Genomic DNA, 23685 nt, shown 5'->3' with positions numbered 1-23685 from the left:
TTCATTCCCGTTGCCATTCATATCCGTCACGATGGATCCTTCGTGACAAACCCGCTATAAGAACAATCTGTCCTATCGTCGCTCGAGGGAAAGATTGAAAGCAGCTCGAAAGTATCGAATACCGATTTTTGCGATTATGTGCTTTCCGTACGATGGAATTTGGTCACGATAACTATGAATATACTATGCTGAGATTTAAACTTCGTCCTCCTCGAACACGCCTTATGCAGTTTGCTCGATCTCTTATTTGCGTTTGAAGTTGTCGCGAGACGACGGATTTTATGCGCTTATGACAAAAATGAATACGTCAAATGCAAAGCTGTAGAGACGTTGTACAATTTAAGGATGTTGTTAAATTATTCTGGACTTATTGGGATGGTTAACGCTAGATTTATGGGGCTCGAGAAGCAGCTGTTTTGTATTAGTTTGTAAAAGTAACGATTAGACATTTATTCTGATTTTTAACAAGTGTTATTGCAACATTTGCCCTAAGTAATATATAAATTGAATTAATAAAAAAAATAATAATAACTAATAAAGTAATAATATATAAAAATAAATAATATAATAATATAATAATAAATATAATATATAAAAATAATAGTAAATAATATAATAATAAATATAATATATAAAAATAATAGTAAATAAAATAATAATATATAAATTGAATTAATAAATGTGTCTTCACGATACGAATAATCGTGAATTAAAAAATTATCGACCCGTCATTTTGACGGGTTCCGTAAATCTAGCGTTAAAAGAAGAAATACATTTTCATCTCATTTCTGTTTCGAACAATTGTCACGCACAATTTTTATTTTGCATAAAAATCCGCAGTCTAGTCATCACGATGGGTCCATTTCTTGACCGTTTTCATTTTATCTTATCTCGAACATCCATTCGGCGCCATACTATTTTGGAACGAGAGAATCGTACCACGATTTTACGACGTCGATAACAGTTTAAACAAGACTTTTAGAAATGTTAATACCTTCTGCGAACATTTGGATTTTCTTTCGACTGCTACCGTTAAGCTATTGTTTGCCATCCAAAGGGATTTCTTCCCGTAAATGAATAAATATCAGGTAAATTTGCATCCCGCGATCAGGAAAGTTGCGGAAGGCAAAGACAGCGCTCCCGAAACGATAAGAAGGAGACCCAGTGTGTTTGCGGACGGGTTGCAAACGGGTTGTGCTCCGACCTGCCTTCGTAGTCCGAGGCTTCGTCTTTGAAAGGTTCCGAAGCAACCTCGTGCATACTCAAGGTCAACGGATTCGAGGGAAGGTTGGACGCGCGTTAACGCACCGGCCATGGCGAGCGTTTTACCGTGCTGTTTGATGTTGCCCTCTGATCCCGAGAAAATATCAATTTCCTCGGATTCAACGTCTCGAGAAGGTCGGCCACCTTGACATAGCCTGAAATCGTTTCTTTTCTCCGCAGATCCTTATGCGAAATAAAGATCGTCTAAGTTAATCGCGTGGGCCATAAATTGACGTCTGCCCTCTTTTAATATTAGGGTGTCCCATAAGTTCTTTCCGCGCCGCGCTATGAATGAATCTAACTGGCTGTGTTTATATAAACAGGCAGGCTTATCTCTTGGCCGTTTAGGGTATCGGTTTCAGTCGTCCCAGAGCTCTTTTAGAGTACGTTTCGTGGGTGACAAAGTTCCTTATCAAATCTTTTCTGCGCCGTTCAATATGGATAGCCAAAAGAAGCATTTCTGGCATGATATGATTCATTGCTTTAACAAAAAAGTGATAGGGCAGAGGACACTGCAAACGCTGATGGTTCTACGACTATTAGGACAGTCCGCGATTGGTTTAACACTTAGCCGACCGATCGGGTAGATCTACCATTTTGGCCTGAGGAACGCTTCTTTCTCTGTAGAACTTCTTATTTCTATAGAGTACAACATAATTATAATAACATGCACTAATTTTTGAAGTCTTTTATTGCCCATTATTACGGTTCTTTATGTTCGGGGTTTCCGAAGGTGCCTCTACCAGCCATAAAATTATTTTATTAGAACACTTAGCCGATCGATCAGGTAGATCTACCACTTTGACCCGAGGAACGCTTCTTTCTCTGTAGAGCTTCTTATTTCTATAGAGTACAACATATAATAAAATGCACACCAGCACACCAACACCACACCCATTAGAAATCGAAATGCTACCTACATCCCACTCTCACGACATTTTCGAACATATAAGACTCCGCTCAACTTGCAAATATTAGTGTAGAAGCCAAGCTCCTTGCTGTGACTCTCAACAAGTGGTGTGAAACGAAGTATAGAAAAAATATCCCTAAAAATGTCCAGAAACATGAGTGACAATTCAAGCGATGAGTTGTTTATGGACACACTATCAGACTGTTCTGAAGACATTGATCTACTGATAAGTGATTGTGAAGTTGACGACGATAATAGCACCATCGTTCCCATATATCAGACTAATCGACGAATCCTTTCGAGTGAATCGGAAGATGATTCCGCCGATGACTCGGAATCAAATGTTATTGTCAATGGCGTCGATGATCGGACAGAAGATGATATCAGAGTTGAACTGAAGCATATGATCGAACTGCGTGCATCAACACAATGCCTGAACATCACGATATATTACTGCTTTTTTGTTCCATATTTGAGTTACGTTATTTATCCGTCATCTTTACTGTCCTTAATTTTCTGACTCTATTAACTACACTTTTTGAATAACCATTAAAAAATAATTATTATAAACTTTTAAATTCGAATTTTGTATAAGCAATATGTGAGATCGTTGAACGAAATTGTTACCGTAAGATATAATTGATCGCATAAATCATTTTCGGACGTTTTTGATTTCAAATAGCGAATTTCAGTCCGCGCTACCTCAGAAAACTGCGCGGTGGACAGCGCAGTTTGGCTTTCCCGAGCGCGGTGGAAACCGTACAGGTCTCTGTGGCGCGCGCGGTCGGCTAAGTGTTAACCCTTTCGCTCCGAACGACGGATATATCCGTCATCCATATGAACACTCGCGGAGCCGAACGCCGGATATATCCGACATGCTGGTATTGCGTGAATCTTTTGACGAAACAAACAAACGACAGTCCGAAATAAACGACACACCATTCAAGTTATATTTGTTCTACCTGCATTTCCCATTATTATTGTGTTACATGTCATAAAGGGATAGAAAATCGAAAGTACTAACTTTAGGACTAATTATTATGTATTATGTTTTGTATTATGAATATTATGTTTTATTTTATTACTGTATATTATATATTATTTCTTCACTTTTTCCATTGTTAATGAAACTTTTTTTACCTATTAAATAACTTTATACCTTATGCAGAAATTATAACTATATTGTTTTAAAGAAAAATCCCTTTTCTTCCCAAATACACTATCCACGCGCAATGTGCACAATTTCGGCGGGTGGTTCCGTTCAGGAGTGGCGCTACGGCGGACTGAACCGCCGTAGCGAAAGGGTTAAGAGATTTAGAGCTGGCAATTATGATTTGAAAGATGAAGACCGCGGCGGCCGTCCAACCACGACGGACGCGGACCTTATCAAAGATATGCTCGCTGAAAATTCGCGATATAGCGCGCGCGAGATAGCAGATGCCACTAACATACCCAGGACAACGGTACATAAGCATTTGATCCAGATGGAATATGCGAATCGATTGAAAGTTCCACACCGTCAAATTTTCATCACGACAACGAAAAACCGCATGTTGCGCTGGTCGTAAGACAAAAACTATTGCAATTTGCTTGGGAACGTTCTACCTCATTTTCCGTACTCTCCAGACATTGCTCCATCCAATTTATTACTTCTTCTCGTAAAAAATTCTCTGTTCTTCTCGTTAAAAAATTCTCTCCGTGAAAAACGGTTTAAGCTCGTAAGCGAAATAAAAACGCACCTTGATCGATATTTCGCAAATAAGCCGTTAACAATCTTGGAAAGGCGGCATAATGAGGCTTCTTGAAAGATGGAAGAAGGTGATAGAGCAGAACGGTTCGTATACAGGGTTCCCCGGAAAGAATCATCCAATTTCAAAAATTTATATTTTAAACAATTACACACAGAAAATTATAATTTAAACACGAATATAACGGGAAAATATGCGAGTTTTTGTTTACAAGTGTTCGATATGACTTCCTTTCGTTACACGTATGATATCATTGCGATATGAAAGTTCTTGCCAAACACGGTGTAACGTATCTCTGGTAATTGTTTGTACAGCATCACAAATGCGTTTGTTCAGTTCATTTACACTTGTAGGTAAAGGCGATACGAAGACAAGATCCTTCACAAATCCCCAAAGGAAGAAGTCGCATGGGGTTAGGTCGGGTGATCTCGGAGGCCAACTGTGTAGAACCATATTATCGGATGAACTGCGACCAATCCCAACGGTTTGGTGCAACAAGCAAACAGCTAGTGTCACCTATTGAGAAAAAAATAATAAAAAGTAAAACTCGCACATTTTCCCGTTATATTCGTGTTTGAATTATAATCTTCTGTGTGTAATTTTTTAAAATATAAATTTTTGAAATCGGATGATTCTTTCCGGGGAACCCTGTATAACTCGATAAATCAATCTTAAACAACAAATATCGTGTAATCGTTTCGCATCAGAAAAAAGGAAAGAACTTATGGGACACCCTAATAATTGTAACAAGTTAAAAACAACGTACAGATGTTCTTAATCCATTCGCGGACGAATGTCGACATATCGATCGTGAACGTTGCAAAAGTTGAGGCTAGATCGTTCATTCTCCTCATTGTTTGCGTCTCTCGTAGATTTCTCCAGCATCTCGAGAAAAATATAACCTAGGACTTCAGAAAATCCTCGTCCGCGCCGAAGTGAAATTCTTCAAACGTCTTCGGAGTTCCGTATCCGAGCTGTTTCATTTTTTGCATCAATCCATGAAATCCTCTAGTCTACTTATGCCGATACGGAGAGAAGGAAAGAGGAAGAAGAGAGTCGGGTGCCCGCCGGGGTGTCTAATCCTGTACTCTCGAGCCGAAAAACGGCGCGCCGCTTCGGTGAATTCCGCTCGGAATCGGGTTTACTGCGAAGCGGACTCGCAGCCCGAGCGAGGCGCTGCAACGGCTCGCGACGAAATCGGAAGTTGGCGGAGTCACGCCCACGCGGGCTGCGAGTGGAGGCAAGCAATTTCACTGAATTTTCGTGTCACAAGCTCGTGGGTACTTGCCGCGCAAGACGCTCTCTCTCTCTCGCGAGATTTTCCTCGAGGTACTCGATTTGTATTTCCAGTTTGAGTTCCTGCTCGCTCCGACACTGGATCGTCGCACGATCGTTGCACGATCGTCGGCCGATTAAACCGGAACGATCCCCTCGATCGGCGATTCCGATTTCTCGGCGGGAATCGGCGACGCTCCGCGAACCCGGCGTGGGCGCAGAGCAAAAGGATCCATCCACTCGGGCCGGTCGCGGATCGAAAGATCTTGGAAGCGCGGCCAGGTTCTCGAGCGGACTCCGACGCGGCCGACGGCGACGGCGCCGACGAGTCAGACGTGCCGAGGCTATGACCGCGTTTCTTGGTGGGCTAAGTGGCACGCGACTACCTGCCCTCTCTCGCCTCGTTCGTTGCCTCCCCCCTTCCTCGCTTGTTCACGCTGCCTCTCGATCCGCCACCTCCCGATCAACCAGGCCGCACTCGATACCCGTCGCGCGGTCGGCGGTCGCCGCACGGTCGCCGCCGATTCCCGTTTCCGTGGATCTCGCGGCCGAGACTGTCGCCGCCTTTTTTCCCCTCCACTTCCTTCGCCGCCGCGCCTCCTCCTTCTCTGCCGCCCGTCTTCTCTTCCTCCTCTTTCTTCGCTTTTCGATCGGCCGCCGGCCAATTCTGTTGCGCGAACACACGCGTAGACGCGCACCGCCGAAGCAACGGAGCCATCACTTTCCCTGATCCGCATCATCCTCGGAAGTGCCGGCTTATGTGCCGCCTTCGCGCGCGTGTCGTCCTTTTAACGATACATAACCTCATGCGCGACGCCGCCTAACTCTGCACCCGTGCTCTGCGACCCTACCTCGAGATGCCGAGGTTTCGTTTTTTTAACCATTTTCGGGCCGAACGATATACCGTTGTTTAGAAACACTTGCGGAAAGTGTCAACGATGTTATATCGTTGCGTATTCGATGGCGCCTAACTATTCGGAATGCGTTAGTATGATATTCGTATGCATTAGTAAGCATCGATGCTAAATCAATTATTTGTGCGAGTAACGATGAGTAAATATCACACATTTTTAATAGCCAGATAACGCGAAATATAAATATTTATAATAATACTAACATTGTTTTTCAGTAACGTTATATTAGCTCTTTGTACTCGAAGCTATTTCAACTGAAAATATAAAATCATTTTTCTAACTTAGTATTTCTATTTTATACGAGAAAATGCATTTTGTGCATATATGAAAATTGACTCTTGGGACTCGCGCAACAGTTACACTCTTAACAATTTTTCAAATGTAAACTTTGTTAATATAAAAGTTATCCTAAAAGGTGATATAACAAATATTAGTGGTGTCTCAGAGTCTCCACTCGAGTGCAAAAGGTTAGCTATTCCAATTCACTTGTTTTGTAGCAAATTATATTATACTTTAATTATATTATAATATTATATAATATATTATATATTGTATATATATAATTACTATATATAATATATGAATATAATATATATATAAATATAAATAATAATATAATATTTATATATATAATATATAATATATTATACTTTAGTTCTGTGGTCCGATATCAGTTATTATATAATTATTATACTAAACTATAATTATAATTATATAATAATATATAATAATTATATATATATAATAATATATAATATATATAATATAATATATAATAATTATAATTATAGTTTAGTATAATAATTATATAATAACTGATATCGGACCACAGAACTAAAGTATAATATATTATATATTATATATATAAATATTATATTATATTATTATATATATGTATTATATTATAGTTCTGTGGTCCGATATCAGTTATTTCGTTACAAGTGATTGAAACTGCAATATCTAGTATACTTCATACTAGGTGATCTACACGAAGCCATGATCAAACGATGGTTATTCTTATGTGCAAATACCGTTTCTAAAAAGAAAATTGATTTTTCTCTTTTTCATACTGTTTCATATTTATGTTATTCGTACGATTTCTAACAAACTTATTTAAACACAATTACTTTATTAATTTATTAATAATTATTTTATTCTCCCTTTATTTCGTAATATGTTTCTTTTTGAATTTGCTAAATATCATTCTTACTTTGGTTTTTATGAGTTTATTTTCAAACCTTAGCAAATTCGACAAATTGATCCGGTATTACATACTCGCATAGGTACGGTGCTTTTGCTCAGCACCAAAATGGTTAAGGTAGAAGCACCTGTTACGAAACAACGCTGAATTGTGACCCCTGCGCGAAACGGTAGCTGAAATAATCGATAAAAAATAGATGGAGCTTATGAAAGTGGAAAAGTAAAAATTCCTGGTCGTATTTTTGGGACGTTGTTCTTTGCAAGTCCACTCGCACGAATGCTGTTATGTATCAGTCAGCTGTAAAAACGAATGTTTACTCGAATTTTTATACTGTGAACATATTGTGTTCCCCAATTTTTTCGCTGTCCCGACTTATGAAACGCGGTAACGCGATACGAAAACGTCGTACCATAATAGGTACACACACGTGTCCTTCACTCGTACTATTTTTTATTCATATTAAATAAGCGTATCAAAGCTCGTTACGTTACCTATAGTAGTATAAATATTTAATAACATCACTTTTAAGTTGTGATAAAATCGATGATAAATCTTATGCCTTTTATGAGAGAAAAGCGTTCCATAATAGGTACTGTTACCTTATTCGCGGGGAAAACTCTTTATCACGTGTGGAGATAATTCAGATCGTTCAATTATATCTGGTTTTCTATATCTGTATCGTTCTATGAATACCGTTGAGGTCAGCTTGCCACGTGATTGTATTTTACACGCGCGAAGTCACTTTTATTTGATAACAAAACAGAATAATGGAAAATAATTGTAACTATTCACGCGAAATATAAAACGAGACAAAGTTATCTCTATTTCATTTAACCTGGACAGGTATCATTGAAACGAATTGCATATTCGAACGGGCTTTTCTTTGTTCGTATTCGACTCTCGCTCACGCCTTTCCATTTAACTTCCTCGCTGTCGACTAAATTTCTCACCCTCGCCGAGCCTTCGGCCGTACATCACAACCGTGTTTACCAACTTAGGATGATTAATTTATTATTATTATTATTATTATTATTATCATCATACAATTTATTATTATTATACAATTTTGTGATCCATATATTATGAGACGGTTTACGAAATAAAATAGTGTGCGATCCCTTAAATCTTTTGATGCTGCATATTATTATTATTATTATTATACAATTTATTGTTATTATTATTATCATACAATTTTGTGATCCATATATTATGAGACAGTTTACGAAATAAAATAATGTGCGATCCCTTAAATCTTTTGATGCTGCATATTATTATTATTATAATTATTATTATATTATACAATTTGTTATTATTATTATTATTATTATTATATTATACAATTTATTATTATTATTATTATTATTATTATTATTATTATTATTATTATCGTACAATTTTGTGATCCATATATTATGAGACGGTTTACGAAATAAAATAATGTGCGATCCCTTAAATCTTTTGATGCTGCATATTATTATTATTATAATTATATTATACAATTTGTTATTATTATTATTATTATATTATACAATTTATTATTATTATTATTATTATTATTATTATTATTATTATTATTATTATTATTATTATTATTATTATTATTATTATTATTATTATTATTATTATTATTATACAATTTGTTATTATTATTATTATTATTATTATATTATACAATTTATTATTATTATTATTATTATTATTATCGTACAATTTTGTGATCCATATATTATGAGACGGTTTACGAAATAAAATAGTATGCGATCCCTTAAATCTTTTGATGCTGCACATATTATTATTATTATTATTTTATAATTATACAATTTATTATTATAATTATCATACAATTTTGTGATCCATATATTATGAGACGGTTCACGAAATAAAATAGTGTGCGATCCCTTAAATCTTTCGATGCTGCATACAAGAAGAGCTGTTCAATAAATAGACGAAATATAATTCCTAATTACTTGGAAAGCATCGAGACGTCGAACTCCGCTTTCGACCCTGATCTTTATCTGCGAAAATTGAGCAGAGTGGCCGCGTCGCTTTCCGAGCAATCGACTGTCATAAGGCTGCCATACGATTGCCATACGACTCGATGCTTCAGCAGTTTGGCGAGATCGATTTCGATTCTTCGAACTGTTCGTTGGAAAAACGGCGCAAAAAGAGAACAACGTTCCGTCGAGGTTCGGCGTGAAAGAACTTCGAGAGGGTGGTTTTCCGTTGATCGTTCTCTCGAGCAAAGAGAAAACGCATTGTCTTACCAGCAGAATAGAAACGCGGGTAGAGGCTGTGTTCTTTAATTTTCGTCAGTCGATAATGAAAACGAAGCATTCCCGTGCCGTGCCGTTGATTTACGAGCGATCTTGAAGCGCGCGCCGTTTAGAAACAGGGTCGCATCACTCGAGAAACTAGTCGTTGTCGTCGTCGTCGACGTTCTCCTTCTCTCTTTCTCTCTATATCCATCTGCTTCTCTTTTTCTACGTAGCATCCTATCTGTCTAATGCCTCGCCAGCATTTTACTCCTCCCGGGTCTCCTTCGTCGTGGCCATTATCACGATTTTCCATTACCCTCGTTCGAATCTCCTCGTTGCCGTCGCGCCGACTCGCGTGACACGTTTCACCCTTGTTAGTATCGTCGCGCGAATCGTCAGCGAGAACGACGGTTCCGACAATTGAAATATCACGACGGATATATGTATTGTTGAAAATTGAAGCCAGATTTTCAACGCCCGAACGTATTATCGAGGAACGCGGAGAGATTCTAGGTCCGCTGGGGTAGCTGCGGGAGAACGTTTCTAAGATAAAAGCGACGTTTGGCGTAATCACTCATTGTTTAATTGAAAATAATATTATAAGCGACAATTATAAGCGACGATTTTATTTTCGAACGATTCCGATGCCAGAATGGTAAAGAAGATCGCGCCAAATCGTCAGGGCTGGGGAAAAATAGATTTTTGATATAGAAAATAGAATTACAAATATTTTTATCGTCTCGTGTAATAAAGAAATTTTGACAAATAAACTTTCTTTTGAAATAGTAGTTATACATGTGGATATTACATAGCTAAATATTTCTGAAATACTATTTCCATATGCAAAAAATTACTATTTGAGAAACAGTTTATTTGATAAATTCTGCGTTACATGAAAAGATAAATCAAAAATATTTCTATCTTCTCGTGTAACGCAGAATTTATCAAATAAACTGTCTTTGAAATAGTAGTTTTTTACATATGGTAAATAGTATTTCAGAAATATTTAGCAAAAATATTTATTTCCAAAAATATTTACTATTATAGTATAGTATTATTATTATTATATAGTATATTATATAGTATATTATTATTATTATTATATAGTATATTATATAGTATATTATTATTATTATTATATAGTATATTATATAGTATATTATTATTATTATTATATAGTATATTATTATTATTATTATATAGTATATTATTATTATTATTATTATTATTATTATATATAGTATAGTATAATATTCTTCACCAGCCCCGCGAAAATCATAGTCCGAATTCCCATAAAAATATCTTACATACATAGGACATTTTGCCGCTTTTGGAGGTCTTTAACCCCACTGTGCCCGTTCGAGCATCAGGCTGATGGACCCAAAGCACATGGCCCAACCATAAACAACATTGCCCGATACAAATCTCTGCAAGCTGCGTTCGCCCGGATCCCGAAGACCGAAGAACCTCTTTGTAGGATGCGAGCATTTTCGCCGGGAATCCGGGCAGCTCGCGCATCGATTTTCGTGTTCCGCGAATCGCGAGGGAGGAGCTCCGATAGTTGTCGAATCCTCTCGCAGCGTCGCTCGTCGCGTTCACCTGAACGCGAACGGACAGGGTGCGCCTCGATTCTTCGGATAACACGCCTCTGGCTCGCGCCGAGCGAATAATATTTACCTGGAACATTTGTTTCATCGTCGAGTTTGCACGGAAACTTGTCCGTTAGTTATAAAATCAACGAATACAGAGGTTCAGAATGGTTTGGCACAAGGTCAAATGAGAAATAGAGATAGAGAAAGTAGGATAAGCCTGATTGCTTAAATTATTACGTTAAATCTGTACGGACCATATAATGGATTATGTTAAATAATACGAATATTATATTATAGTATATTAATATACTACTATTATATTATAGTATATATTATAGTATATATATTATATTATAGTGCGAAAAATTATATTAGATAATGCGAAATTTTATTAAAAAATACGCCTTATCTTCTGTCACCATAAAGAGTGCACCGTGTTAAAAATATGCTGCTGCATTATTTTCGACCCATTGGTATATTAACACTAGAGTTAATAATTAATATATTAACACTAAAGTTAATAATTAGCATATTAACACTAGAGTTAATAATTAGTATATTAACACTAGAGTTAATAATTAGTATATTAACACTAGAGTTAATAATTAGTATATTAACAATAGAGTTAATAATTAGTATATCAATACTAGAGTTAATAATTAGTATATTGACACTAGAGTTAATAATTAGTACATTAACACTAGAGTTAATAATTAGTATACTAACACTAGAGTTAATAATTAGCATATTAACACTAGAGTTAATAATTAGCATATTAACACTAGAGTTAATAATTAGTATATTAACACTAGAGTTAATAATTAGTATACTAACACTAGAGTTAATAATTAATATATTAACACTAGAGTTAATAATTAGTATATTAACACTAGTAATATTAACAGTAGAACTACCGAGCCCTAAATACGAGTAACGTATATTGTTTTATAACAATGTCAAGACTGGATTTATTTAAACTTCATACGATTCATACCATAACATATCCTTCGATAAAGAAGTGTACGTAAAAGGTCCTCCTAGAAATATTTATATATTATCAGGAAGTGTAACAGAAAAAAATCAGGATCCATTCATTTTGACCGATTTGGTAATTAAAAGAGAAAACAAACTACTATTTCAGTTTAGTTTGTTACAATTGAGATAGACAATTTCTATCTTGCTCGAAATCGCTCGATTTTCTCGAGTCCACAGAATCTACTTTCACGATGCTTTTTTTGCCGACAAATGCCGCAATCCTACATGCTGCAATTCAATTAATGCGTTCACTTGCATTTTTTGAAATTGCGACTTTTTCCCTCATAGTCGCAGATGCATCGACCGAGTTATTCCAAGCCTGTTCTCCGAACTGGAGCCCGTGGTTGCCCTTTTCCCCGATAAAGGCTACGCCACGCGAACGAGAACAGTTTGCTCAAAGCCGAACGGTTAGCCGCGCGTGGTTGTCAAATTTTGCTTATCGGCTCGATCGATCCGATCGGTCGTGACCCCGTCTCTCTCTCTCTCTCTTTCTCTTCCTCTCCGCCGTTCTCCGTCTCTCTCTCTCTCTCTCTCTCTCTCTCTCTTTCTCTCTCTTTCTCTTCCTCTCCGCCGTTCTCCGTCTCTCTCTCTCTCTCTTTCTCTCTCTTTCTCTTCCTCTCCGCCGTTCTCCGTCTCTCTCTCTCTCTCTCTTTCTCTCTCTTTCTCTTCCTCTCCGCCGTTCTCCGTCTCTCTCTCTCTCTCTCTTTCTCTCTCTTTCTCTTCCTCTCCGTCGTTCTCCGTCTCTCTCTCTCTTTCTCTTTCTTTCTCTCTCTCTTTCTCTCTCTTTCTCTCTCTTTCTCTCTCTTTCTCTTCCTCTCCGCCGTTCTCTCTCTCTCTCTCTCTCTCTCTCTTTCTTTCTCTCTCTCTCTCTTCCTCTCCGCCGTTCTCCGTCTCTGTCCAGCTCGATGGGAACCGAGATTCGCGTAATCCATTTCTCTCGTGAAAACGCGACGTTCCACGGCCGAAGGGGGGAACGCTCTTAGAAAGCCGACTCGCGGCGACCGGTGTAATCCTATATCGCCGACACGGTTCGGGTTAGCCGACGTTCTAATGCAAGTAGGCGAGCGCGGCTAACCGGCCGAGAGAACTAGGCGAAATTAGAATGTTTGCTCGATCGCGCATTACGACCGACGACACGCCGAAACGCCGAAACTCCTCCGCAATCGGGACCAAAACGGTTTCGAAAGAGATCCCCGCAATCGACGACCGGTCGCGATCGTTTCGGCAAGTAAGTATCGCCGCTGATAGTAGGTCTGCCACAAAAAGAAAACAATGGGAAAATCTCGCGTCTTCCCAGCCGTTGAATAACCAGATTTCTTCGACTCTGTCTACGAATACAATTACGTCTGATCGATGAATCACATTCTACGGCAGCAAAAATTCTACGAAACAACCACTACTCATCGCTGCTAATCGTTCCAGCGATTTGTACACTTTTTATTGTAGCTCATTTTATGCCTTACCTCCAGCCACATACCTGGATTTCTGCAGGTTTGTCTGCATTATGTCACATCATATCCACACCATTTGTTATAACGTTTCTCTTTTTCTTTTCTATCTCTCTTTGTTCGCGCTCCGATTGCTGTCGACGATTTTCGCATCGCGCAACGAAGGTTGTCGCATTGCTAAACGAACAGACGTTCATTATTAACCCTTTCGTTCCGATGGGCGTATATGTATACGCCCTCGAAGAATGACCATTCATATACGAAGAGCGTATATATACGCTCTGGAAAAGTGGGCGCGCGAGTACGAAGAGCGTATATATACTTTATATACAGGGTATCCCAAAAATGTCTCGCGATCCGAAAGTGGTGGGTTCCTCGGGTCATTTGAAGCAACTTTTTTCTTTACAAAAATTTTCTCCGAGGCACCGTTAACGAGTTATCAACGAAAAACAGTGACCAATGAGAGGCGAGCTCAGCCTGCGCGAGGCGACCGAGCCGATGAGCGGAACTGGGCTTCGTGCGCTGGTTGGCCGGGCCGCCTCGCGTCAGCCGTACTCGATTCTTATTGGTTACTGTTTTTCGTTAATAACTCGTTAACGGTGCCTCGGGGAACATTTTTGTAAAGGAAGAAGTTGCTTCGAGTGATCCGAGGAACCCGCCATTTTCGGATTGCGAGACATTTTTGGACAACGCTGCATGCCTTAAACGATTGACTATCATGAAGTATAACACTATCGACAAGACGATATTGTGTTTTATTCTAACGATACACAGTTTCAGTCTTCTTTAGAACATCGCCAGCGACGGATATATACCACGAATTTATAATTCTAAAATCACGATGTGATGTTGGGTTACGTGTGGTTCCATGCTTTCAACTTTATCATACCAAAGTTGATTATTAAAATTACGTTCGGCTTTAAATACATTAGTAATTTCGTTGTATTAAAAGATATTATATGAACATTATAATATAATACTTAAGAAAATAAATTATGATCATAAATTTTTATATTTTAGAAGGTAAGACGATATTACCGAATATAATAAAATAAATATCATATATATCAATATCATATAATAAATATATATATATATATATATATATATATATATATATATATATAATATAATATATAATAATATATAATATAATAATATATATCGATATAATAAAATAAATATCATTGTAAAATTTAGAGAGCAAGAGAAACGACTTCTGATTGCTTCGTAGCATTCCGTACTTCAGTGCCAACTACTGAACAATACGCTCCGTTCACAGCGATCACATTTTCACGCAAGCGCTCCTTAGCGAAAGGGTTAATCACCGATGTCAACGCAACGAGAATCGTTTCTCCGCTTTGCCGTCGATTAGGTGTCGCCGGGGCAGTGGGCGCGCGCGCGTCCTCGCCGTTAAAAATCAAAACGATGGAAAGCGGGATCCCCGAGTTTTAGCTTTTTCCACGCGGCTCGCAAAACGGTTTCACTTTTAGGTCACCTTCGCGTAAGTACATTCAGATTTCACAATTTCTACCGGCAGCTTCGGGTCCTTTCGCTCTCTCGGAACGTTCGATACGCGGCGGAGCTCTCTTGGCTTCCTGCGCCGTGTTGCTCGGTTAATCTTGAACTTTTTCGTCGAAGGTACGGCGAGACTTTTCACCGGTGCCCCGAAACTTTCACGCGTTTCATTCTTTCACGGCGCCCTCGAGAAAGCGTGTACCGATGCTACCTTCGGATTTCTACCAGATTACGGGGATCGTTCGACGCGAACGTTTCAAATGAGACATTCTACTCCCAAAAACCCTCGAGACCTACATACGAGTAGGTACGATCGCGCCGCGATCGTTGCGAAACGTCCGAAGGCCTGCCGAGCTTCGACGAAACACTTTCGATCCCATCGTCGCCCCTCTTTCTCCGTTTTTCTCCCGCTGGTTCGTTCCCTCGTTTGCCCGTTCGATCGCTCGCTCGCTCGCTCGCTCGCTCGGGTTGCCAATAAAATCGAAATAACGAACAGGTTCTCGTATGAATGAAGGATCCTTTTAGAAAGTCTCGGCCCTTGAATCGCGCGACTCGAATAAATCAGCGGCCGCGATGGTTTATTGGCTCGCGGACAATTTACGGACAATTCCCGGATCACGTGGACTCGGACAAGCGCTCGATAAATCATTTATACGGCGGCCGAGCGTCTCGATTTCCCAGTTTCCCGATTTCCTGGTTCCACCCGAATACGACGTCGGAAGCGATCGATCATCGGCGCGTTCGACGAGCTCCATCGATGTCGTCCCACGTGCACCTTCGACGAGTGGGTTTCCAGGACTCGGCCGCCCCATTACCATGCTAATCGGCGGACCGCCGATATGGACGATCTGATTGAAAAATTATACTCGCAGATCGGCCGAGTATAACACCGTTATCGCGATCTCGGATAATTAACCTTTTAGGCACGACGCGCCACTATAGTGGCTTGCTCTAGTAGCTCACTCGCTCATCGTTTGAACCAAATAATCGTCTTCATATGCATTGTTTCACACTTCTTTTGTCTTCGCATCGATTTACAACAGTCTACAGGGTGTCCGAAAAATGTCTCGCAATCCGGAAATGGCGGGTTCCTCGGATCATTTGAAGCAACTTCTTCCTTTACAAAAATGTTCTCCGAGGCACCGTTAACGAGTTATTAACGAAAAACAGTGACCAATAAGAATCGAGTACGGCTGACGCGAGGCGGCCCAGCCAACCAGCGCGCGAAGCCCAGTTCCGCTCAATGGCTCGATCGCCTCGCGCCAGCCGAGCTCGCCTCTCATTGGTCACCGTTTTTCGTTGATAGCTCGTTAACGGTGCCTCGGAGAACATTTTTGTAAAGGAAAAAGTTGCTTCGAATGGCCCGAGGAACCCGCCACTTTCGGATCGCGAGACATTTTTGGGACATCCTGTATATACAGACAGAATATACAGTATCAGACTCTGTACAGTACATATCAGACTCTGCCGTCCACAGAAATAGCCTCGCGCAGAATTCAGCCGTACCTAAAAGGTTAAATATCGCCGGACGATTTACCGCCGGCGAAATTTCAAAATCGTTCCCCGGTGATTTCGCGATCGCGCTTTTCGATCGCGCAACTGTCGCACGTCTTTCGCTTGTCTCGACGGTTCGAACGACGCGTTTCATAACGAGCCAGCAACGGGCAACGAGCTTCGTAAGCAACGAATTTAACTCGATGAACCTAGGTGCGAGTGAATTTTTTTACCGCGACCCTGGCGATGCGCTCGCGAATATGTACTCTTGTGCCGCAGGCAGCTAAATGCCAGCTGCTCTCGCGGAGACATTATCTCGCGTAGCCACCGTTACGAAACGCTGTCGTTAACGTAACGGTCGAGGAAAGTGTCGTCGATGAGTCGGAACGATTCGGAACGTTTCGGGACGCGTCGGACTTTGGACGCAAACTCGGAAAGCGAAATTTTCGTTACGCTTCCCTAATTGGGGAGCGAATCTGTTCGAACGAGGATGTTCCTCGGCAATTTTTTTCGACGGTAAAACGTCGATGAAGCTTTTCGTCGGTTTCCGTGCATATTCTCTGACATTTCAAGGATACGTAGACTTTTTTTCCGGTGCTTTTTAATCGACGTTTAATGAGATAATAAATCTTGTTCTCCGTGACGATCGACGGTGTCGAGCGGCGCAGTCTGGCATCTTTTTCCTTCGATCCAGAATAGAGAATAAAGAGCTCGTTTCATAATAGAGCTACGCGTCGTACGAACAGCTGTTTTAAAAAAAAATGCGAGTAGACTGATAACACGCGGCTCTGAAAACAATGGAGCGATTTTTATGGAAATAAAAATTTCACGCCACCACGTGGTCTCATTCTTTTTACATTTTTCTAGACAGGATGTAGGTTCATGCGACGCGTAGTTTCCATTATGAAAGAAAAAACTCCGTTTTCTTTTTTGTCATAGATCGAACAAACAAAATGCCATACCGCGCGTCGATCAACACCGCCGACCGAGAGGTTCACGGAGAACGGGATTTATTATTTCAGTAAACGTCGATCAAATGCAACGCAAACAAAATGTCGAAGAATATGCATGGTAAGTGACGAAAAGTATCATCAATGTTTCTCGATATAAAAAAGCAACCTTATTTTAACGGCTCACTCGCCCCCCCCCCCCCTAACACAAGAACTAGCGACGATTAACGTATACCTATTTTTATCAGTGGGGTCAAAATGACTTGTTCTCAAAATTAATAAGTCATCTAAGAAAAGACAGCAATTTTTGCTATTTTTTACTAAATAATAATATTTTCACTAAAATAGTAAAATAAAATATCCTACTAAATTTTTCTATTTTATGAGCGAAAATTCAATATAAACTGAATAAAAACAATAACGTAATAATAATAATTTTAAAAATAATTACGCTCATAAGTCAAAGACATTTTTTATAATTACAATTATTTTAACAGAGCATGTACCACAGACGCGTTTGTGACACGTATCACAAATATTCTTCGTTTTATTATTAACACAATATGCTATTTGACACCGTTTACGTTACATGGAAATATGCATTTGGTTTTGTAACAGTGTACGTCATCTGTCATATCTATTGTTATAAAATACCACAGCTTCAGATAAAGGCTTATTTTTCGAGCTCAGTAACAGTACTTTTTTTATCGAGTTTACTTTTGTATATGATAAGAGCACAATTTTCTGTTTTGTAAAGTATTGTCGAGGTAGTATTGTCATATTATCCTTTTTTAATTTTGCAAGTTTAGGTAGTTCTCCCTTATTTTGTCTAATGGTGCCAACTAAGGAAATTCTTTTTGTTAGCAGTTTTGTTGCTAATGACAGACTTATAAAGAAATTATCTGTTGTCACTGTTCTTCTGCAACCAATATATGATTCCATAAGTTTTACGACGACAAATTCACCTAAAGGTACGGATAATCTCATTTCTGTCCGGGAAATGCATTTACAAGATATTTACTTTTACATCCGACGCCAAACAGAATTTTATACGAAGCTTATTCGGCTTGTTTGGCATGCACTGCGTAAATCTACATCTGGCTTTGGTCGGGAATAATTGTTCATCAACTGTAATGACAGCTCCTGGTTTATAACACACATTTGGCTATATTCGATGAATTTATTCCACACTTCTGAAACTAATGCAAATTTATCTGTTCGTTTGTTTCATTTTTCTTGTCAAAACGAATTAGCCGAAGAATTTCGGTCTTATGGAATTTCCTCTCTTATGGTAATTTTGTACATCAGAGATATACGAAAATATATTTAGTTTCCTAAAAATCTATTTGAACTGTACAAAAATAATATGAGAATATTATATTTAAATTAAATATAATTAAACATAATATGAGACTCATCGCAGTATACTGCATAAAATTTTACATCAAAACGACGAAAAAGAAAAAGAAAACCGTTTCACAAAGTTAGTTATTCGCATATTTGAAGAAAAGTCATACAAAATTTTAGAAAACAAAACGTACTGAAAATGAATAATAATGATAAGAATCAAGTCATTTTAATCCCCCTTGGTAGATCTAATATTAAGATTGCGAACGCGACGCGGAAGAACCGAAGCGACAGGACCCAGCGATTCGCGATTCAGCGCGACGGTATACCTCCGATCGTTATTCCGTCAAAGTACCCGCATAATGCTCTGAATTAACCCGCCCGGGTCATCCAGGTCGGCAAATTTGTGTGAACGCGACGAACCGGAGCGCTACCGTTACCTGTCTCCTCTAATTAACAAAGGGAGAAAAGAGACGATGGAAAAAAAGGAGATCGGCGAACGAAGAAAGGAGCGAGGCGATCGGCGCAGAGATACACGCGAAAAGAGAGGAACTACGGTGATTATCCGGGCAGATCACGGAGGCTCGTACAAAAGGCTCGTTGCGACGAGACAGGACTCGGTCTCGGTCCACTTATCGCGCGGCGGAGTCACAGACACACTCTGTTCGCGATTTGGAGCGCGGTTGGCGCGATGCGAGCGGACGCGAGCGAGAGAGCTGCTCGGGAATCGTTACGTTTAATCGTCCCCCGATTACGTTCGATTCGCATTACCGTATTACCGTATTTTACCCTTTGCACTCCGCGGTCCCCTCTCGTGGGACATCGTAATTCTAGCATATCACTCGGATGTCCCCCCTCGTGGGACATTAACGTTTTAGGTACGGCTGAATTCTGCGCGAGGCTATTTCTCTGGACGGCAGAGTCTGATACTGTATATTCTGTTTGTATATACAGGGTGTCCCAAAAATGTCTCGCGATCCGAAAGTGACGGGTTCCTCGGGCCATTCGAAGCAACTTTTTCCTTTACAAAAATGTTCTCCGAGGCACCGTTCACGAGTTATTAACGAAAAACGGTGACCAATGAGAGGCGAGCTCGGCTGGCGCGAGGCGATCGAGCCAATGAGCGGAACTGGGCTTCGCGCGCTGCTTGGCTGGGCCGCCTCGCGTCAGCCGCACTCGATTCTTATTGGCCGCTGTTTTTCGTTAATAACTCGTTAACGGTGCCTCGGAGAACATTTTTGTAAAGGAAGAAGTTGCTTCAAATGATCCGAGGAACCCGCCATTTCCGGATTGCGAGACATTTTTCGGACACCCTGTAGACTGTTGTAAATCGTTGCGAAGACAAAAGAAGTGTGAAACGATGCATATGAAGACGATTATTTGGTTCAAACGATGAGCGAGTGAGCTACTAGAGCAAGCCACTATAGTGGCGCGTCGTCCAGAGAGATGACATCCGCGAAAGCTATTATAGTGGCGTGTCGTTTTGAAAAATGACATCCGCGAAAGCCACTATAGTGGCGCGTTGTGCCTAAAAGGTTAAAGTTTATTAGCGATTACGGGAAATTGAGTTATTTCAGCGGAACTTTTTGAGACATGCATGTCTCCCTGAAGTTTTCTCTTGAAATGGCACAAGAAATCAAATCAAAATATAGTAAAATTACTAAGATATATACAAGAAATGTCAGCGGGTTTTGACGAGAGAACGTGAGAGGCGTGCTCACGACGGTCCGAGCACTTCAAAGGCGCCATTTGAAAAGAGCGATAAGGCAAGTTTGTAGAAGAAAGATCGGTATGCGAACATAGAGCACGCACTGTACAGTGAGATTTATAATCATAAAATCTGGAGGAAAAGATTTTCACAGCTGAACTCAATCTGGTTCGAAGCGTCGAGCGGTATAGATAGATCTAACGAGTGAGAAAATCGGAGAAGTGATTTTTCTCTTGGTAAACAAATTGTTTGGTAAAAGTTTTTTTTGGTAAATATCATCTTATAAGTTGGTAATAACAATTAGAAATTTTCAACCTATGTATTTATTCATATTTTTTATTAGAACAATGGCAAAACGTTCAAACACGAATGAGTCTCGCGATACAAGTAGTAGTGAAGACGAGCTCCGGATAGACGTTTATACAGATATGTTAGAAAGACTCTAACTGTAGAAGGTTTTCTTCTACAGTGAGTCTATCGTTTCGATAGCAGTGATAGCGATATCGTCGAAGCAACAAGGCGACGAGAGAAAGAGTTCGCATAGATAGCGATTACAACAACAAAACAAAATTACAAAACGAACAATAACAAAATTATAAAAATAAAATATTGATTCTTTTGCAAATTTCTCGATTTCAGCCAATTCATATAAGTCCAATATCATTATAATATGTTAGTTAGTTCCAAAACCGTACTAAATAATACGAGGGTCTGTAAATGCCCGTTTCTGCCGAAAAGTGGCAGTCCAGGATGGTTCGGAGTGCTAAGGGTTAAGCTTATCGCCGTATTACCGTATCATCGGGTCCGTCGAAGATGCCAGTCGACCGGAATCGTACAAGAAAGCCGCCGGTTTTCGCCTGTTACACCATTGTTGCGCAATGCGAGCTCGTCTCTCCTTGCGCTCAGACTTTCGCGATCGAGGGTAGCAGTCGGCTTTGCAGTCCGCGGTTCGGTCGGGGCGACCGCAATTTCGAATTGGAGGCTCCTCGAGCGTTTCCGTTCGAACTTCGGTTCCGGGATAGATTCGTTTATCGGAGATCGGGCTTCTCGATCGGTCGCGATCGCGCGTTATCAGCGTCTGCGAAAATGTGGAACTCCCGACTCCGAAAATGTAGAACAGAGGCTCGCACAACAATGCGATTCCACGATCGCGTACCGGTTTGCCAAGAGACGGCACGGTTTGCGTCACGATTCGATGTCGAAACGTGTAATCAGCGCGTTTCTCTCTCCATCTCGCTCTCTCTCCCCCTCTCCCTCTCTCTCGCACTCTATCTTCCTACCGCTTTATCTCTCTCTCCCTCCCTCTCGCACTCTATCTTCCTATCGCTTTATCTCTCTCTCTCTCTCTCCCCCCCTCGCTCTCTCGCACTCTATCTTGCTATCGCTTTATCTCTCTCTCTCTCCCCCCCTCTCTCTCTCGCACTCTATCTTGCTACCGTTTTATCTCTCTCTCTCTCTCGCACTCTATCTTGCTACCGCTTTATCTCTCTCTCTCTCTCTCTCCCCTCTCTCTCTCTCTCTCTCTCTCGCACTCTATCTTGCTACCGCTTTATCTCTCTCTCTCTCTCTCCCCTCTCTCTCTCTCGCACTCTATCTTGCTACCGCTTTATCTCTCTCTCTCTCTCTCTCGCACTCTATCTTGCTACCGCTTTATCTCTCTCTCTCTCTCTCTCTTTTTCTACCGCTTTATCTCTCTCTCTCTACCTGCGTCCGCGGTTCGCGTTTATTTCGCGCGACTCGAAACCGTTTCCATTTTGCCAATTACAGACGTTTACATTTGAAATCGCGGACCGCACACACGTATCTTCTCTCTCCCCCCGGTCTTCGTTTCGGAACCTCGTTCGTCGTCTCCTTGCCGGTGCGTGTTTTCGCTCGGTTCTCTCGTTATCCTCAGCGTCTCGTCGGCGAGTAATTATGTTCATGCACGAACGGCCTATTTAATTCAATGAAACGAGCCATTGACGAGCCTATTCAGCCGTACGACAACGACGAGGTCACGTAACACAACGGACCACACCTACACGGGGGACACGCACACGGGCGTGAATTACACCCACGCGCAGGCTTACGTGGTACGTGTACGCGGACCGAGCATTGGCGACGCGTGATCGTACAATTAATTTGATTTTATGGCTCGTCGATCTCTCGAGCTGCAAACCGGCACGCTCGCGCTCTCATGCTCGCGCTCATGCTACCGCTCATACCCGCGCGCTCATGCTCCGGAGATAATCGGCGCGTGTTCGACGCTGCCTCTGTCCGCGTTACCTCGAGATCCGAGATTCTCGCCTAGATTAGATCTATCCGCAGCATTTATGATTTTTTTTTTCCTACGCGCTTTCGAATCCACGAACGTATCGTATCCTTTCTCCGAGAACTGAATCATTCATTTATTGATCTGATTTATTTGGACGGGGTAATCCGTTAGAGTACGGAGCGGGATAGAAATATTATAATGTTCGACGATATCGGGTCATATTAACGATAGATTTATGGAACCTGTCAAAATGACCGGTAGCTAATTATTTGTTTCACGATTATTCGTATAGATACATTTACGAGTTATTTGTTCAATTTATTTTACGGCAAATGTTACAATAATACTTGTTAAAGATCGGAATAAATGTCTTATTGTTGCTTTTATAAATTAATATGATACAGCTGTTCTCTTGTGCTCCGCGAATCTAATGTTGACACTAGAACGCGATTATTGTATATTATTTTTTAACAACACGACAAGATTGGATTTATTTCAATTTCGACCGATTTCTATTACAATGCGTGTTTCAACAGAAAAGTTCATCTAAGAATTTCTCGATAGAAACTTTTTCATACCATCCGGAATTGCGAAAGAAATAATTAGAAACCAGTCATTTTGATATCATGATAAATGAGTACGATAGTTGATATTTTTGATAGTTCTATTGTTAACTGGTTTGGTGGTTTTTGATTTCAATTTCGTGCGACTTCTGTTACAATACATGCTCGATAGGAACATTTTCATATTATCGGAAATTGCGAAAGAAAAAA

The 23685-nt window shown here is 40.2% G+C and overlaps 1 protein-coding gene and 1 long non-coding RNA gene across 6 annotated transcripts in view; one reads left to right on the top strand and one right to left on the bottom strand.

The window, feature by feature from the left end:
• Positions 1-23685, top strand: part of rdx (BTB/POZ and MATH domain-containing protein rdx) — a 199471-nt gene that overhangs the window by 34570 nt on the left and 141216 nt on the right. The window contains exon 3 of one of the 5 annotated variants that reach the window (XM_076526675.1): positions 17593-17724. The exons of the other annotated variants lie outside the window; for them this stretch is intronic. The gene's annotated coding sequence lies outside the window, so the exon portion shown is untranslated. The remainder of the gene's footprint in view (positions 1-17592; positions 17725-23685) is intronic. 5 annotated transcript variants of the gene reach the window in all.
• LOC143260576 (uncharacterized) lies at positions 4041-5957 on the bottom strand. The gene is made up of 2 exons (XR_013034853.1): positions 4688-5957; positions 4041-4437 (listed from the first exon to the last, which is right to left on the bottom strand). It is a non-coding gene; the product is annotated as an uncharacterized LOC143260576 (long non-coding RNA).

The sequence above is a fragment of the Megalopta genalis genome, chromosome 15 (genome assembly GCF_051020955.1).
Source record: "Megalopta genalis isolate 19385.01 chromosome 15, iyMegGena1_principal, whole genome shotgun sequence".
Lineage (NCBI taxonomy): Eukaryota > Metazoa > Arthropoda > Insecta > Hymenoptera > Halictidae > Megalopta > Megalopta genalis.
The sequence above is the reverse complement of the archived record's forward strand: the minus strand, read 5'-3'. Positions and strand labels throughout refer to the sequence as shown.